At 36.7% G+C, this 15,850-nt stretch overlaps 3 non-coding genes across 3 annotated transcripts; all 3 read left to right on the top strand.

The window, feature by feature from the left end:
- The first annotated feature begins 5,892 nt into the window (after positions 1-5,892).
- Positions 5,893-5,965, top strand: TRNAA-AGC (transfer RNA alanine (anticodon AGC)). The gene has a single exon. It is a non-coding gene; the product is annotated as a tRNA-Ala (tRNA).
- Positions 5,966-11,953: 5,988 nt separating this feature from the next.
- On the top strand, positions 11,954-12,026 carry TRNAA-UGC (transfer RNA alanine (anticodon UGC)). Its single transcript has one exon. It is a non-coding gene; the product is annotated as a tRNA-Ala (tRNA).
- A 473-nt stretch (positions 12,027-12,499) lies between these two features.
- Positions 12,500-12,572, top strand: TRNAA-AGC (transfer RNA alanine (anticodon AGC)). The gene has a single exon. It is a non-coding gene; the product is annotated as a tRNA-Ala (tRNA).
- Positions 12,573-15,850: the final 3,278 nt, after the last annotated feature.

Below are 15,850 nucleotides of genomic sequence, written 5' to 3'. Positions count from 1 at the left end.
TTGCCTGGGTTGTTCCTTTGAAAAACAAGAGAGGTAATACTTTAATGTTAGCCTTTAAGTCAATATTTGATAGGGATAAAAGGAAACCAAAGAAGTTATGGACTGACGAGGGAACAGAGTTCTATAACAAAATATTTATGAAATTTCTTAAGGGGGAGGATATAAAATTATACAGCACCTTTAATGAAGGAAAGGCAGTTGTTATTGAGCGTTTTAATCGCACTTTGAAAGAGAAACTATATAAAAAATTCACACAACTCGCTTCTCAACAATGGGTATATTTAATCCAGAATATTACAGATAATTACAATAATACAGTTCATTCATCAACAAAATCAAAACCATCAGAAACATTTACAAAATTAGAATATGAAAAGGAGATCAATTTGAGAAAGCCCAAGTTCAAAGTTGGTGATATTGTAAGAATATACAGATGGAAAAGCCATTTTGAGAAAGGTTATACAAAGAGGTGGACTAATGAATTATTTAAAATTGTTGATGTAATGGATACAGTCCCTTGGACTTACCAATTATATGATATGAATGGGGAAGAAATCTTGGGTTCATTTTACTCACAAGAATTACAAAAAACAAAACTGATAAGCCATTAAACAACAACCATCCATATATTAGTGATAAGATAATGGGGTTAGGGATTTTAAGGGCTACCGCCGCCTTTTTTATAAATAAATAAATGATAGAACCAAGTATTAACCAGACTAAAGGGTGGAGGTGTAATCAACCTTGGTATATAAATGGAAAACATAATGAGTGTGAGAAATACCAGATCCGAGACGTTGAGAGGATCACTGGTCAGAAGGTCCTCAACACTGATAAACGTATTCATTTGTTAAGTGGGGTAATGGAGGGCGGGAAGAAAAATATATTAGAGTGGAGTGAGAACTTTGATGGTTATCAACCGGATAATAAATATTATAATTTTAAAATGGTATGTGGATCGGGAGGAGGACAGACCAGGTCCCTCCGTGAAACATATCATTTTATAAACGCACAGAGAAAGGTACTTGATGTAAAGTTTATCAATATCCTAGATGGGGATGAGTTCCATAAGAGAATGGAGTTGTTAAAAAAATTAGAAAATGAGCAAATATTCACAGGATCAATGAGGAATTTTGAATGTCGCGTGGTCCTTGGAGGGTAAGTAAGGACTCCCCCATTCACTTACATGTAAAAGGAGAAAGGGGTGTCGCGGTAATCAGGGGAAAAATGGACAGTTTGGGGAAAAGTCCCATCTAAATACATGGGTGTCCTGGAAGCCCCATTATCTCCCTACTCCCACATCCTCCAAAATTTTACATTCTCACATTTTGTCAGCAAATTAACAAATTTGAATCGGCAGGAATCAGAAGACACGCAAACATGACCATTGCCTCTCCACGAAACAAATTGGATGCATTATTTTCCATATCAAGCTCTTTATCACCATTGACTGAGTGACTGGGTGATATCAACATTCGGTATCTTCCAGGTGCCATATAAATCTGAAATTTGGAATGCCGATGGACAGCAAAGCCGGTACACTGGGAGACATCACAGAACCGTCAGAAAGCGTCTGCCAATGAATATTTACGTTTAAAAAACCCGAAAACGCATTCATAAAACAAAAAAAGCTGAATCGATATATATATAGCATTTGAAAATTGCAATTTATATCACTGCAAAGTGTGAAATAATCATCAAAGCTGAGACAATGCAAGATAAATTAAAATCATTCGTAATAATAATAAAGCTTGCCTTTTTCGAAAATCACTAAGTGGTAACAGGAGATAAGCTCTAAATGGTAGAGTGCTCAATTAGCATGCGAGAGGTAGTGGGATTGATACCAACATCCTCCAATATTTTACATTCTCACATTTTGTCAGTGAATTAACAATTTTGAATTGGAATGAATCAGAAGACACGCAAACTTGACCATTACCACTCTGCAAAATAAATTGTATGCATTATTTTCCATTTAAAGCTCCCTCTATCCAATGACTGACAGTGGCTCACATCAACGTTCGGCATCTTCCAGGTGTCATCGAAATCTGAAATTTGAAATGCTGACGGACAGCGAAGCCGGTTCACTGGGAGACATCACAGAACCGTCAGAAAGCGTCTGCCAATGAATATTTACGTTTAAAAAACCATAAACGCATTCATAAAACAAAAAAAAGCTGAATCGATATATAGCATTTGAAAATTGCAATTTATATCACTGTAAACTGTGAAATAATAATCAAAGCTGAAATTATGCAAGATGAATCAAAATCATTCTTAATAATAATATTGCTTGCCTTTCTATGAAATCACCAAAAGGAACCGGGGACTAGCTCAAATGGTAGAGTGCTTACTTAGCATGCGAGAGGTAGTGGGATCGATACCCACATCCTCCAATGTTTTACATTCTCACATTTTGTCAGCGAATTAACAATTTTGAATTGGAATCAATCAGAAGACCAGAGTGGTAACTTGACCATTACCACTCTGCGAAATAAATTGTATGCATTATTTTCCATATAAAGCTCCCTCTTTCCATTGACTGACAGACTGGCTCACATCAATGTTCGGCATCTTCCAGGTGTCATCGAAATCTGAAATTTGAAATGCAGACGGACAGCGAAGCCGGTACACTGGGAGACATGACAGAACCGTCAGAAAGCGTCTGCCGATGAGAATTTACGTAAAAACAAATCGTAAACACATTCATGCAATAAAAAAAGCTGAATAGATACAAAGCATTTGAAAATTACTATTTATATCACTGCAGACTGTGAAATAATAATCAAAGCTGAAATCATGCAAGATAAAATAAAATCATTCATAATAATAATAAAGCTTGCCTTTATATGAAGTCATCTCAAGGTATCGGGGGATTAGCTCAAATGGTAGAGCACTCACTTTGGCATGTGAGAGGCAGTGGGATTGATACCCACATCCTCCAAAATTTTACATTCTCACATTTTGTCAGCGAATTAACAAATTTGAATCTGCAGGAATCAGAAGACAAGCAAACTTGACCATTGCCTCTCCACGAAACAAATTGTGTGCATTATTTTCCATATCAAGCTCTTTATCACCATTGACTGAGTGACTGGGTGATATCAACGTTCGGTATCTTCCAGGTTTCATATAAATCTGAAATTTGGAATGCCGATGGACAGCAAAGCCGGTACACTGGGAGACATCACAGAACCGTCAGAAAGCGTCTGCCAATGAATATTTACATTTAAAAAACCCGAAAACGCATTCATAAAACAAAAAGAGCTGAATCGATATATATATAGCATTTGAAAATTGCAATTTATATCACTGTAAACTGTGAAATAATCATCAAAGCTGAGACAATGCAAGATAAATTAAAAGCATTCATAATAATAACAAAACTTGCCTTTATATAAAATTGCAAAGAGGTAGCAGGGGATTAGCTCACATGGTAGAGTGCTCGCTTATGCAAGGGAGAAGTAGTGGGATCGATACCCACATCCTCCAATATTCTACATTGCCACATTTTGTCAGCGAATTAACAATTTTGAATTGGAATGAATCAGAAGACGCCCAAACTTGACCATTACCACTCTGCAAAATAAATTGTATGCATTATTTTCCATTTAAAGCTCCCTCTATCCAATGACTGACAGTGGCTCACATCAACGTTCGGCATCTTCCAGGTGTCATCGAAATCTGAAATTTGAAATGCCGACGGACAGCGAAGCCAGAACAATGGGAAACATCACAGAACCATCAGAAATCGTCTGCCGATGAGAATTTACATTAAAAAAACCCGAAAACGCATTCATAAAACAAAAAAAGCTGAATCGATATATATATAGCATTTGAAAATTGCAATTTATATCACTGTAAACTGTGAAATAATCATCAAAGCTGAGACAATGCAAGATAAATTAAAATCATTCGTAATAATAATAAAGCTTGCCTTTTTCGAAAATCGCTAATTGGTAACGGGAGATAAGCTCAAATGGTAGAGTGCTTACCTATGCATGCGAGAGGTAGTGGGATCGATACCAACATCCTCCAATATTTTACATTCTCACATTTTGTCAGCGAATTAACAATTTTGAATTGGAATCAATCAGAAGACACGCAAACTTGACCATTACCACTCTGCAAAATAAATTGTATGCATTATTTTCCATTTAAAGCTCCCTCTATCCAATGACTGATTGACTGGCTGATATCAACGTTCGGTGTCTTTCATGTGTCAAAGAAATCTGAAATTTGGAATGCCGACGGACAGCGAAGCCAGAACAATGGGAAACATCACAGAACCATCAGAAAGCGTCTGCCAATGAATATTTACGTTTAAAAAACCGTAAACGCATTCATAAAACAAAAAAAAGCTGAATCCATATAAAGCATTTGTAAATTGCAATTTATATCACTGTAAACTGTGAAATAATAATCAAAGCTGAGATTATGCAAGATAAATTAAAATCATTCATAATAATAACAAAACTTGCCTTTATATAAAATTACAAAGAGTTAACGGGGGATTAGCTCAAATGGTAGAGTGCTCGCTTAGCATGCGAGAAGTATTGGGATCGATACCCACATCCTCCAATATTCTTCATTGCCACATTTTGTCAGCGAATAAACAATTTTGAATTGGAATGAATCAGAAGACACGCAAACTTGACCATTACCACTCTGCAAAATAAATTGTATGCATTCTTTTCCATTTAAAGCTCCCTCTATCCAATGACTGACAGTGGCTCACATCAACGTTCGGCATCTTCCAGGTGTCATCGAAATCTGAAATTTGAAATGCCGACGGACAGCGAAGCCGGTTCACTGGGACACATCACAGAACCGTCAGAAAGCGTCTGCCAATGAATATTTACGTTAAAAAAAACCGTAAACGCATTCATAAAACAAAAAAAAGCTGAATCGATATATAGCATTTGAAAATTGCAATTTATATCACTGTAAACTGTGAAATAATCATCAAAGCTGAGACAATGCAAGATAAATTAAAATCATTCGTAATAATAACAAGTGAATCCTCTTGGATTGCGCTGAGGTTCGGGCATGGAATTTCGAGCCTCGATCATGGTTCGAGCCTCGATCTTGTATACAAAAATAATAATAATAATAATAAGAACCTTGGGCCGAATCTCGCGCTTCACCAGTGCGCGTGCGCGAATTTACCTCACGTCGGCAGCGAGAAGGGGTTCCCCAACACGAACCAATCAGGAACTGCCACGTCACACTTATATGATCTCAGAATTCCTGTGACAGGAATTCGCGTTACACTGGCTGGAAGTCATTCGCTAGAGGCACTTCCTCAGCGCTAATAAAGCTTGCCTTTTTCGAAAATCACCATGTGGTAACGGGAGATAAGCTCAAATGGTAGAGTGCTCGCTTAGCATGCGAGAGGTAGTGGGATCGATACCCACATCCTCCAATGTTCTACATTCTCACATTTTGTCAGCGAATTAACAATTTTGAATTGAAATGAATCAGAAGACGTGCAAACTTGACCATTACCACTCTGCAAAATAAATTGTATGCATTATTTTCCATTTAAAGCTCCCTCTATCCAATGACTGACAGTGGCTCACATCAACGTTCGGCATCTTCCAGGTGTCATCGAAATCTGAAATTTGAAATGCCGATGGACAGCGAAGCCGGTTCACTGGGAGACATCACAGAACCGTCAGAAAGTGTCTGCCAATGAATATTTACGTTTAAAAAACCATAAACGCATTTATAAAACAAAAAAAAGCTGAATCGATATATAGCATTTGAAAATTGGAATTTATATCACTGTAATCTGTGAAATAATAATCAAAGCTGAGATATACAAGATTAATCAAAATCATTCTTAATAATAATAATGCTTGCCTTTCTATGAAATCACCGAAAGATAACGGGGGATTAGCTCAGATGGTAGAGTGCTCGCTTAGCATGCGAGAGGTAGTGGGATCGATACCCACATCCTCCAATGTTCTACATTCTCACATTTTGTCAGCGAATTAACAATTTTGAATTGGAATCAATCAGAAGACAAGCAAACTTGACCATTACCACTCTGCGAAATAAATTGTATGCATTCTTTTCCATGCAAAGCTCATTCTAACCATTGACTGAATGACTGGCTGATATCAACGTTCGGTGTCTTTCATGTGTCAAAGAAATCTGAAATTTGGAATGCCGACGGACAGCGAAGCCAGAACAATGGGAAACATCACAGAACCATCAGAAAGCGTCTGCCGATGAGAATTTACGTAAAAACAAATCATAAACACATTCATGCAATGAAAAAAGCTGAATAGATACAAAACATTTGAAAATTACTATTTATATCACTGCAGACTGTGAAATAATAATCAAAGCTGAAATCATGCAAGATAAATTAAAATCATTCATAATAATAATAAAGCTTGCCTTTATATGAAATTATCTTGAGGTATCAGGGATTAGCTCAAATGATAGAGCGCTCGCTTTGCATGTGCGATGCAGTGGGATTGATACCCACATCCTACCAAAATTTTACATTCTCACATTTTGTCAGCGAATAAACAAATTTTAATCGGCAGGAATCAGAAGACACGCAATCTTGACCATTGCCTCTCCACGAAACAAATTGAATGCATTATTTTCCATATCAAGCTCATTCTCACCATTGACTGAGTGACTGGGTGATATCAACGTTCGGTATCTTCCAGGTGTCATATAAATCTGAAATTTGAAATGCCGATGGACAGCACAGCCGGAACACTGGGAGACATCACAGAACCATCAGAAAGCGTCTGCCAATGAATATTTACGTTTTAAAAAACCGAAAACGCATTTATAAAACAAAAAAAGCTGAATCGATATATATATAGCATTTGAAAATTGCAATTTATATCACTGTAAACTGTAAAAATAATCATCAAAGCTGAGACAATGCAAGATAAATTAAAATCATTCATAATAATAACAAAACTTGCCTTTATATAAAATCACAAAGAGTTAACGGGGGATTAGCTCAAATGGTAGAGTGCTCGCTTAGCATGCGCGAGGTAGTGGGATCGATACCCACATCTTCCAATATTTTACATTGTCACATTTTGTCAGCGAATTAACAATTATGAATTGGAATGAATCAGAAGACACGCAAACTTGACCATTACCACTCTGCAAAATAAATTGTATGCATTATTTTCCATTTAAAGCTCCCTCTATCCAATGACTGACAGTGGCTCACATCAACGTTCGGCATCTTCCAGGTGTCATCGAAATCTGAAATTTGAAATGCCGACGGACAGCGAAGCCAGTTCACTGGGAGACATCACAGAACCGTCAGAAAGCGTCTGCCAATGAATATTTACGTTTAAAAAACGGTAAACGCATTCATAAAACAAAAAAAAGCTGAATCGATATATAGCATTTGAAAATTGCAATTTATATCACTGTAAACTGTGAAATAATCATCAAAGCTGAGACAATGCAAGATAAATTAAAATCATTCGTAATAATAATAACGCTTGCCTTTTTCGAAAATCACTAAGTGGTAACGGGAGATAAGCTCAAATGGTAGAGTGCTCACTTAGCATGCGAGAGGGAATGGGATCGATACCAACATCCTCCAATATTATACATTCTCACATTTTGTCAGCGAATTAACAATTTTGAATTGGAATGAATCAGAAGACACGCAAACTTGACCATTACCACTCTGCAAAATAAATTGTATGCATTATTTTCCATTTATAGCTCCCTCTATCCAATGACTGACAGTGGCTCACATCAACGTTCGGCATCTTCCAGGTGTCATCGAAATCTGAAATTTGAAATGCCGACGGACAGCGAAGCCAGTTCACTGGGAGACATCACAGAACCGTCAGAAAGCGTCTGCCAATGAATATTTACGTTTAAAAAACGGTAAACGCATTCATAAAACAAAAAAAAGCTGAATCGATATATAGCATTTGAAAATTGCAATTTATATCACTGTAAACTGTGAAATAATCATCAAAGCTGAGACAATGCAAGAAAGATTAAAATCATTCGTAATAATAATAACACTTGCCTTTTTCGAAAATCATAAGTGGTAACGGGAGATAAGCTCAAATGGTAGAGTGCTCACTTAGCATGCGAGAGGTAGTGGGATCAATACCAACATCCTCCAATATTTTACATTCTCACATTTTGTCAGCGAATTTACAATTTTGAATTGGAATCAATCAGAAGACATGCAAACTTGACCATTACCACTCTGCGAAATAAATTGTATGCATTCTTTTCCATGCAAAGCTCGTTCTAACCATTGACTGATTGACTGCCTGATATCAACGTTCGGTGTCTTTCATGTGTCAAAGAAATCTGAAATGTGGAATGCCGACGGACAGCGAAGCCAGAACAATGGGAAACATCACAGAACCATCAGAAAGCGTCTGCCGATGAGAATTTACATAAAAACAAATCGTAAACACATTCATACAATAAAAAAAGCTGAATAGATACAAAGCATTTGAAAATTACTATTTATATCACTGCAGACTGTGAAATAATAATCAAAGCTGAAATCATGCAAGATAAATTAAAATCATTCATAATAATAATAAAGCTTGCCTTTATATGACATCATCTCGAGGTATCGGGGGATTAGCTCAAATGGTAGAGCAGCTCACCCTGCATGTGATGGATGTGATGGGATGAATTCAGAGGAAGCGCCTCTAGCGAATGACTTCCAGCCAGTGTAACGCGAATTCCTGTCACAGGAATTCTGAGATCATATAAGTGTGATGTGGCAGTTCCTGATTGGTTCGTGTTGGGGAACCCCTTCTCGCTGCCGACGTGACGTAAATTCGCTGATTTTGTATTCCAGCCCGAACCTCAGCGCAATCCAAGAGGATTCACTTGTTTTCCATATAAAGCTTCCTCTATCCATTGACTGAGTGACTGGGTGATATCAACGTTCGGTATCTTCCAGGTGTCATATAAATCTGAAATTTGGAATGCCGATGGACAGCAAAGCCGGTACACTGGGAGACATCACAGAACCGTCAGAAAGCATCTGCCAATGAATATTTACGTTAAAAAAACCCGAAAACGCATTCATAAAACAAAAAAAGCTGAATCGATATATATATAGCATTTGAAAATTGCAATTTATATCACTGTAAAGTGTGAAATAATCATCAAAGCTGAGACAATGCAAGATACATTAAAAGCATTCATAATAATAACAAAACTTGCCTTTATATAAAATCACAAAGAGGTAACGGGGGATTAGCTCAAATGGTAGAGTGCTTGCTTATGCATGCGCGAGGTAGTGGGATCGATACCCACATCCTCCAATATTCTACATTGTCACATTTTGTCAGCGAATTAACAATTATGAATTGGAATGAATCAGAAGACATGCAAACTTGACCATTACCACTCTGCAAAATAAATTGTATGCATTATTTTCCATATAAAGCTCCCTCTATCCATTGACTGACAGACTGCCTCACATCAATGTTCGGCATCTTCCAGGTGTCATCGAAATCTGAAATTTGAAATGCAGATGGACAGCGAAGCCGGTACACTGGGAGACATGACAGAACCGTCAGAAAGCGTCTGCCAATGAATATTTACGTTAAAAAAAACCGTAAACGCATTCATAAAACAAAAAAAAGCTGAATCGATATATAGCATTTGAAAATTGCAATTTATATCACTGTAAACTGTGAAATAATCATCAAAGCTGAGACAATGCAAGATAAATTAAAATCATTCGTAATAATAATAACGCTTGCCTTTTTCGAAAATCACTAAGTGGTAACGGGAGATAAGCTCAAATGGTAGAGTGCTCACTTAGCATGCGAGAGGGAGTGGGATCGATACCAACATCCTCCAATATTCTACATTCTCACATTTTGTCAGCGAATTAACAATTTTGAATTGGAATGAATCAGAAGACATGCAAACTTGACCATTACCACTGTGCAAAATAAATTGTATGCATTATTTTCCATTTAAAGCTCCCTCTATCCAATGACTGACAGTGGCTCACATCAACGTTCGGCATCTTCCAGGTGTCATCGAAATCTGAAATTTGAAATGCCGACGGACAGCGAAGCCAGTTCACTGGGAGACATCACAGAACCGTCAGAAAGCGTCTGCCAATGAATATTTACGTTTAAAAAACGGTAAACGCATTCATAAAACAAAAAAAAGCTGAATCGATATATAGCATTTGAAAATTGCAATTTATATCACTGTAAACTGTGAAATAATCATCAAAGCTGAGACAATGCAAGATAAATTAAAATCATTCGTAATAATAATAACTGCTTGCCTTTTTCGGAAACCACAAGTGGTAACAGGAGATAAGCTCAAATGGTAGAGTGCTCACTTATGCATGCGAGGTAGTGGGATCAATACCAACATCCTCCAATATTTTACATTCTCACATTTTGTCAGCGAATTTACAATTTTGAATTGGAATCAATCAGAAGACATGCAAACTTGACCATTACCACTCTGCGAAATAAATTGTATGCATTCTTTTCCATGCAAAGCTCGTTCTAACCATTGACTGATTGACTGCCTGATATCAACGTTCGGTGTCTTTCATGTGTCAAAGAAATCTGAAATTTGGAATGCCGACGGACAGCTAAGCCAGAACAATGGGAAACATCACAGAACCATCAGAAAGCGTCTGCCGATGAGAATTTACATAAAAACAAATCGTAAACACATTCATCCAATAAAAAAAGCTGAATAGATACAAAGCATTAATTTGAAAATTACAATTTATATCACTGCAGACTGTGAAATAATAATCAAAGCTGAAATCATGCAAGATAAATTAAAATCATTCATAATAATAATAAAGCTTGCCTTGATATGAAATCATCTAGAGGTATCGGGGGTTTAGCTCAAATGGTAGAGCACTTGCTTTGTATGTGAGAGGCAGTGGGATTGATACCCACATCCTCCAAAATTCTACATTCTCACATTTTGTCAGCGAATTAACAAATTTGAATCGGCAGGAATCAGACGACAGGCAAACTTGACCATTGCCTCTCCACGAAACAAATTGTATGCGTTATTTTCCATATCAAGGTCCTTCTCACCATTGACTGAGTGACTGGGTGATATCCACGTTCGGTTGACTTCATGTGTCAAAGAAATCTGAAATTTGGAATGCCGAAGGACAGCGAAGCCAGAACAATGGGAAACATCACAGAACCGTCAGAAAGTGTCTGCCAATGAATATTTACGTTTAAAAAACCGTAAACGCATTCATAAAACAAAAAAAAAGCTGAATCGATATATAGCATTTGAAAATTGCAATTTATATCACTGTAAACTGTGAAATAATAATCAAAGCTGAGATTATACAAGATTAATCAAAATCATTCTTAATAATAATAATGCTTGCCTTTCTATGAAATCACCAAAAGGTAACGGGGGATTAGCTCAAATGGTGGAGTGCTCGCTTAGCATGCGAGAGTTAGTGGGATCGATACCCACATCCGACAATGTTTTACATTCTCACATTTTGTCAGCGAATTAACAATTTTGAATTGGAATCAATCAGAAGACACGCAAACTTGACCATTACCACTCTGCGAAATAAATTGTATGCATTCTTTTCCATGCAAAGCTCGTTCTAACCATTGACTGATTGACTGGCTGATATCAACGTTTGGTGTCTTTCATGTGTCAAAGAAATCTGAAATTTGGAATGCCGACGGACAGCGAAGCCAGAACAATGGGAAACATCACAGAACCATCAGAAAGCGTCTGCCGATGAGAATTTACGTAAAAACAAATCGTAAACACATTCATGCAATAACAAAAGCTGAATAGATACAAAGCATTTGAAAATTACTATTTATATCACTGCAGACTGTGAAATAATAATCAAAGCTGATATCATGCAAGATAAATTAAAATCATTCATAATAATAATAAAGCTTGCCTTTATATGACATCATCTTGAGGTATCGGGGGATTAGCTCAAATGGTAGAGCGCTCGCTTTGCATGTGAGAGGCAGTGGGATCGATACCCACATCCTCCAAAATTCTACATCTCACATTTTGTCAGCGAATTAACAAATTTTAATCGGCAGGAATCAGACGACAGGCAAACTTGACCATTGCCTCTCCACGAAACAAATTGTATGCATTATTTTCCATATCAAGCTCTTTCTCACCATTGACTGAGTGACTGGGTGATATCAACGTTCGGTATCTTCCAGGTGTCATATAAATCTGAAATTTCGAATGCCGATGGACAGCAAAGCCGGTACACTGGGAGACATCACAGAACCGTCAGAAAGTGTCTGCCAATGAATATTTACATTAAAAAAAACCGAAAACGCATTCATAAAACAAAAAAAGCTGAATCAATATATATATAGCATTTGAAAATTGCAATTTATATCACTGCAAACTGTGAAATAATCATCAAAGCTGAGACAATGCAAGATAAATTAAAATCATTCATAATAATAACAAAACTTGCCTTTATATAAAATCACAAAGAGTTAACGGGGGATTAGCTCAAATGGTAGAGTGCTCGCTTAGCATGCGAGAGGTCGTGGGATTGATACCCACATCCACCAATATTCTACATTGCCACATTTTGTCAGCGAATTAACAATTTTGAAATGGAATGAATCAGAAGACACGCAAACTTGACCATTACCACTCTGCAAAATAAATTGTATGCATTATTTTCCATATAAAGCTCCCTCTATCCATTGACTGACAGACTGGCTCACATCAATGTTCGGCATCTTCCAGGTGTCATCGAAATCTGAAATTTGAAATGCAGACGGACAGCGAAGCCGGTACACTGGGAGACATGACAGAACCGTCAGAAAGTGTCTGCCAATGAATATTTACGTTTAAAAAAACCGTAAACGCATTCATAAAACAAAAAAAAGCTGAATCGATATATAGCATTTGAAAATTGCAATTTATATCACTGTAAACTGTGAAATAATCATCAAAGCTGAAACAATGCAAGATAAATTAAAATCATTCATAATAATAATAAAGCTTGCCTTTTTCGAAAATCACTAAGTGGTAACGGGAGATAAGCTCAAATGGTAAAGTGCTTTCTTATGCATGCGAGAGGTAGTGGGATCGATACCAACATCCTCCAATATTTTACATACTCACATTTTGTCAGCGAATTAACAATTTTGAATTGGAATCAATCAGAAGACACGCAAACTTGACCATTACCACTCTGCGAAATAAATTGTATGCATTCTTTTCCATGCAAAGCTCGTTCTAACCATTGACTGATTGACTGGCTGATATCAACGTTCGGTGTCTTTCATGTGTCAAAGAAATCTGAAATTTGGAATGCCGACGGACAGCGAAGCCAGAACAATGGGAAACATCACAGAACCATCAGAAAGCGTCTGCCGATGAGAATTTACGTAAAAACAAATCGTAAACACATTCATCCAATAAAAAAAGCTGAATAGATACAAAGCATTTGAAAATTACAATTTGTATCACTGCAGACTGTGGAATAATAATCAAAGCTGAAATCATGCAAGATAAATTAAAATCATTCATAATAATAATAAAGCTTGCCTTTATATGAAATCATCTAGAGGTATTCAGGGATTAGCTCAAATGGTAGAGCATTTGCTTTGCATGTGAGAGGCAGTGGGTTCGATACCCTATATCCTCCAAAATAATACATTCTCACATTTTGTCAGCGAATTAACAATTTTGAATTGGAATGAATCAGAAGACACGCAAACTTGACCATTACCACTCTGCAAAATAAATTGTATGCATTATTTTCCATATAATGCTCCCTCTATCCATTGACTGACAGACTGGCTCACATCAATGTTCGGCATCTTCCAGGTGTCATCGAAATCTGAAATTTGAAATGCCGATGGACAGCGAAGCCTGTACACTGTGAAACATGACAGAACCGTCAGAAAGCGTCTGCCAATGAATATTTACGTTAAAAAAACCATAAACGCATTCATAAAACAAAAAAAAGCTGAATCGATATATAGCATTTGAAAATTGCAATTTATATCACTGTAAACTGTGAGATAATCATCAAAGCTGAGACAATGCAAGATAAATTAAAATCATTCATAATAATAATACAGCTTGCCTTTATACAGAATCACCAAAAGGTAACAGGGGATTAACTCAAATGGTAGAGTGCTCACTTAGTATGCAAGAGGGAGTGGGATCGATACCCACATCCTCCAAAATTCTACATTTTTACATTTTGTCAGCGAATTAACAAATTTGAATCGGCAGGAATCAGAAGACAGGCAAACTTGACCATGACCACTCTGCAAAATAAATTGTATGCATTATTTTCCATTTAAAGCTCCCTCTATCCATTGACTGACAGACTGGCTCACATCAATGTTCGGCATCTTCCCGGTGTCATCGAAATCTGAAATTTGAAATGCAGACGGACAGCGAAGCCGGTACACTGGGAGACATGACAGAACCGTCAGAAAGCGTCTGCCAATGAATATTTACTTTTAAAAAAACCGTAAACGCATTCATAAGACAACAAAAAGCTGAATCGATATATAGCATTTGAAAATTGCAATTTATATCACTGTAAACTGTGAAATAATCATCAAAGCTGAAACAATGCAAGATAAATTAAAATCATTCATAATAATAATAAAGCTTGCCTTTTTCGAAAATCACTAAGTGGTAACGGGAGATAAGCTCAAATGGTAAAGTGCTTTCTTATGCATGCGAGAGGTAGTGGGATCGATACCAACATCCTCCAATATTTTACATACTCACATTTTGTCAGCGAATTAACAATTTTGAATTGGAATCAATCAGAAGACACGCAAACTTGACCATTACCACTCTGCGAAATAAATTGTATGCATTCTTTTCCATGCAAAGCTCGTTCTAACCATTGACTGATTGACTGGCTGATATCAACGTTCGGTGTCTTTCATGTGTCAAAGAAATCTGAAATTTGGAATGCCGACGGACAGCGAAGCCAGAACAATGGGAAACATCACAGAACCATCAGAAAGCGTCTGCCGATGAGAATTTACGTAAAAACAAATCGTAAACACATTCATCCAATAAAAAAAGCTGAATAGATACAAAGCATTTGAAAATTACAATTTGTATCACTGCAGACTGTGGAATAATAATCAAAGCTGAAATCATGCAAGATAAATTAAAATCATTCATAATAATAATAAAGCTTGCCTTTATATGAAATCATCTAGAGGTATTCAGGGATTAGCTCAAATGGTAGAGCATTTGCTTTGCATGTGAGAGGCAGTGGGTTCGATACCCTATATCCTCCAAAATAATACATTCTCACATTTTGTCAGCGAATTAACAATTTTGAATTGGAATGAATCAGAAGACACGCAAACTTGACCATTACCACTCTGCAAAATAAATTGTATGCATTATTTTCCATATAATGCTCCCTCTATCCATTGACTGACAGACTGGCTCACATCAATGTTCGGCATCTTCCAGGTGTCATCGAAATCTGAAATTTGAAATGCCGATGGACAGCGAAGCCTGTACACTGTGAAACATGACAGAACCGTCAGAAAGCGTCTGCCAATGAATATTTACGTTAAAAAAACCATAAACGCATTCATAAAACAAAAAAAAGCTGAATCGATATATAGCATTTGAAAATTGCAATTTATATCACTGTAAACTGTGAGATAATCATCAAAGCTGAGACAATGCAAGATAAATTAAAATCATTCATAAAAATAATACAGCTTGCCTTTATACAGAATCACCAAAAGGTAACAGGGGATTAACTCAAATGGTAGAGTGCTCACTTAGTATGCAAGAGGGAGTGGGATCGATACCCACATCCTCCAAAATTCTACATTTT

The sequence above is a fragment of the Myxine glutinosa genome, chromosome 1 (genome assembly GCF_964187855.1).
Source record: "Myxine glutinosa chromosome 1, kmMyxGlut1.1, whole genome shotgun sequence".
NCBI classification, from domain to species: Eukaryota; Metazoa; Chordata; class Myxini; order Myxiniformes; family Myxinidae; genus Myxine; species Myxine glutinosa.
Note: the sequence above shows the minus strand (reverse complement) of the source record. Positions and strands in the feature narration are given on the sequence as shown.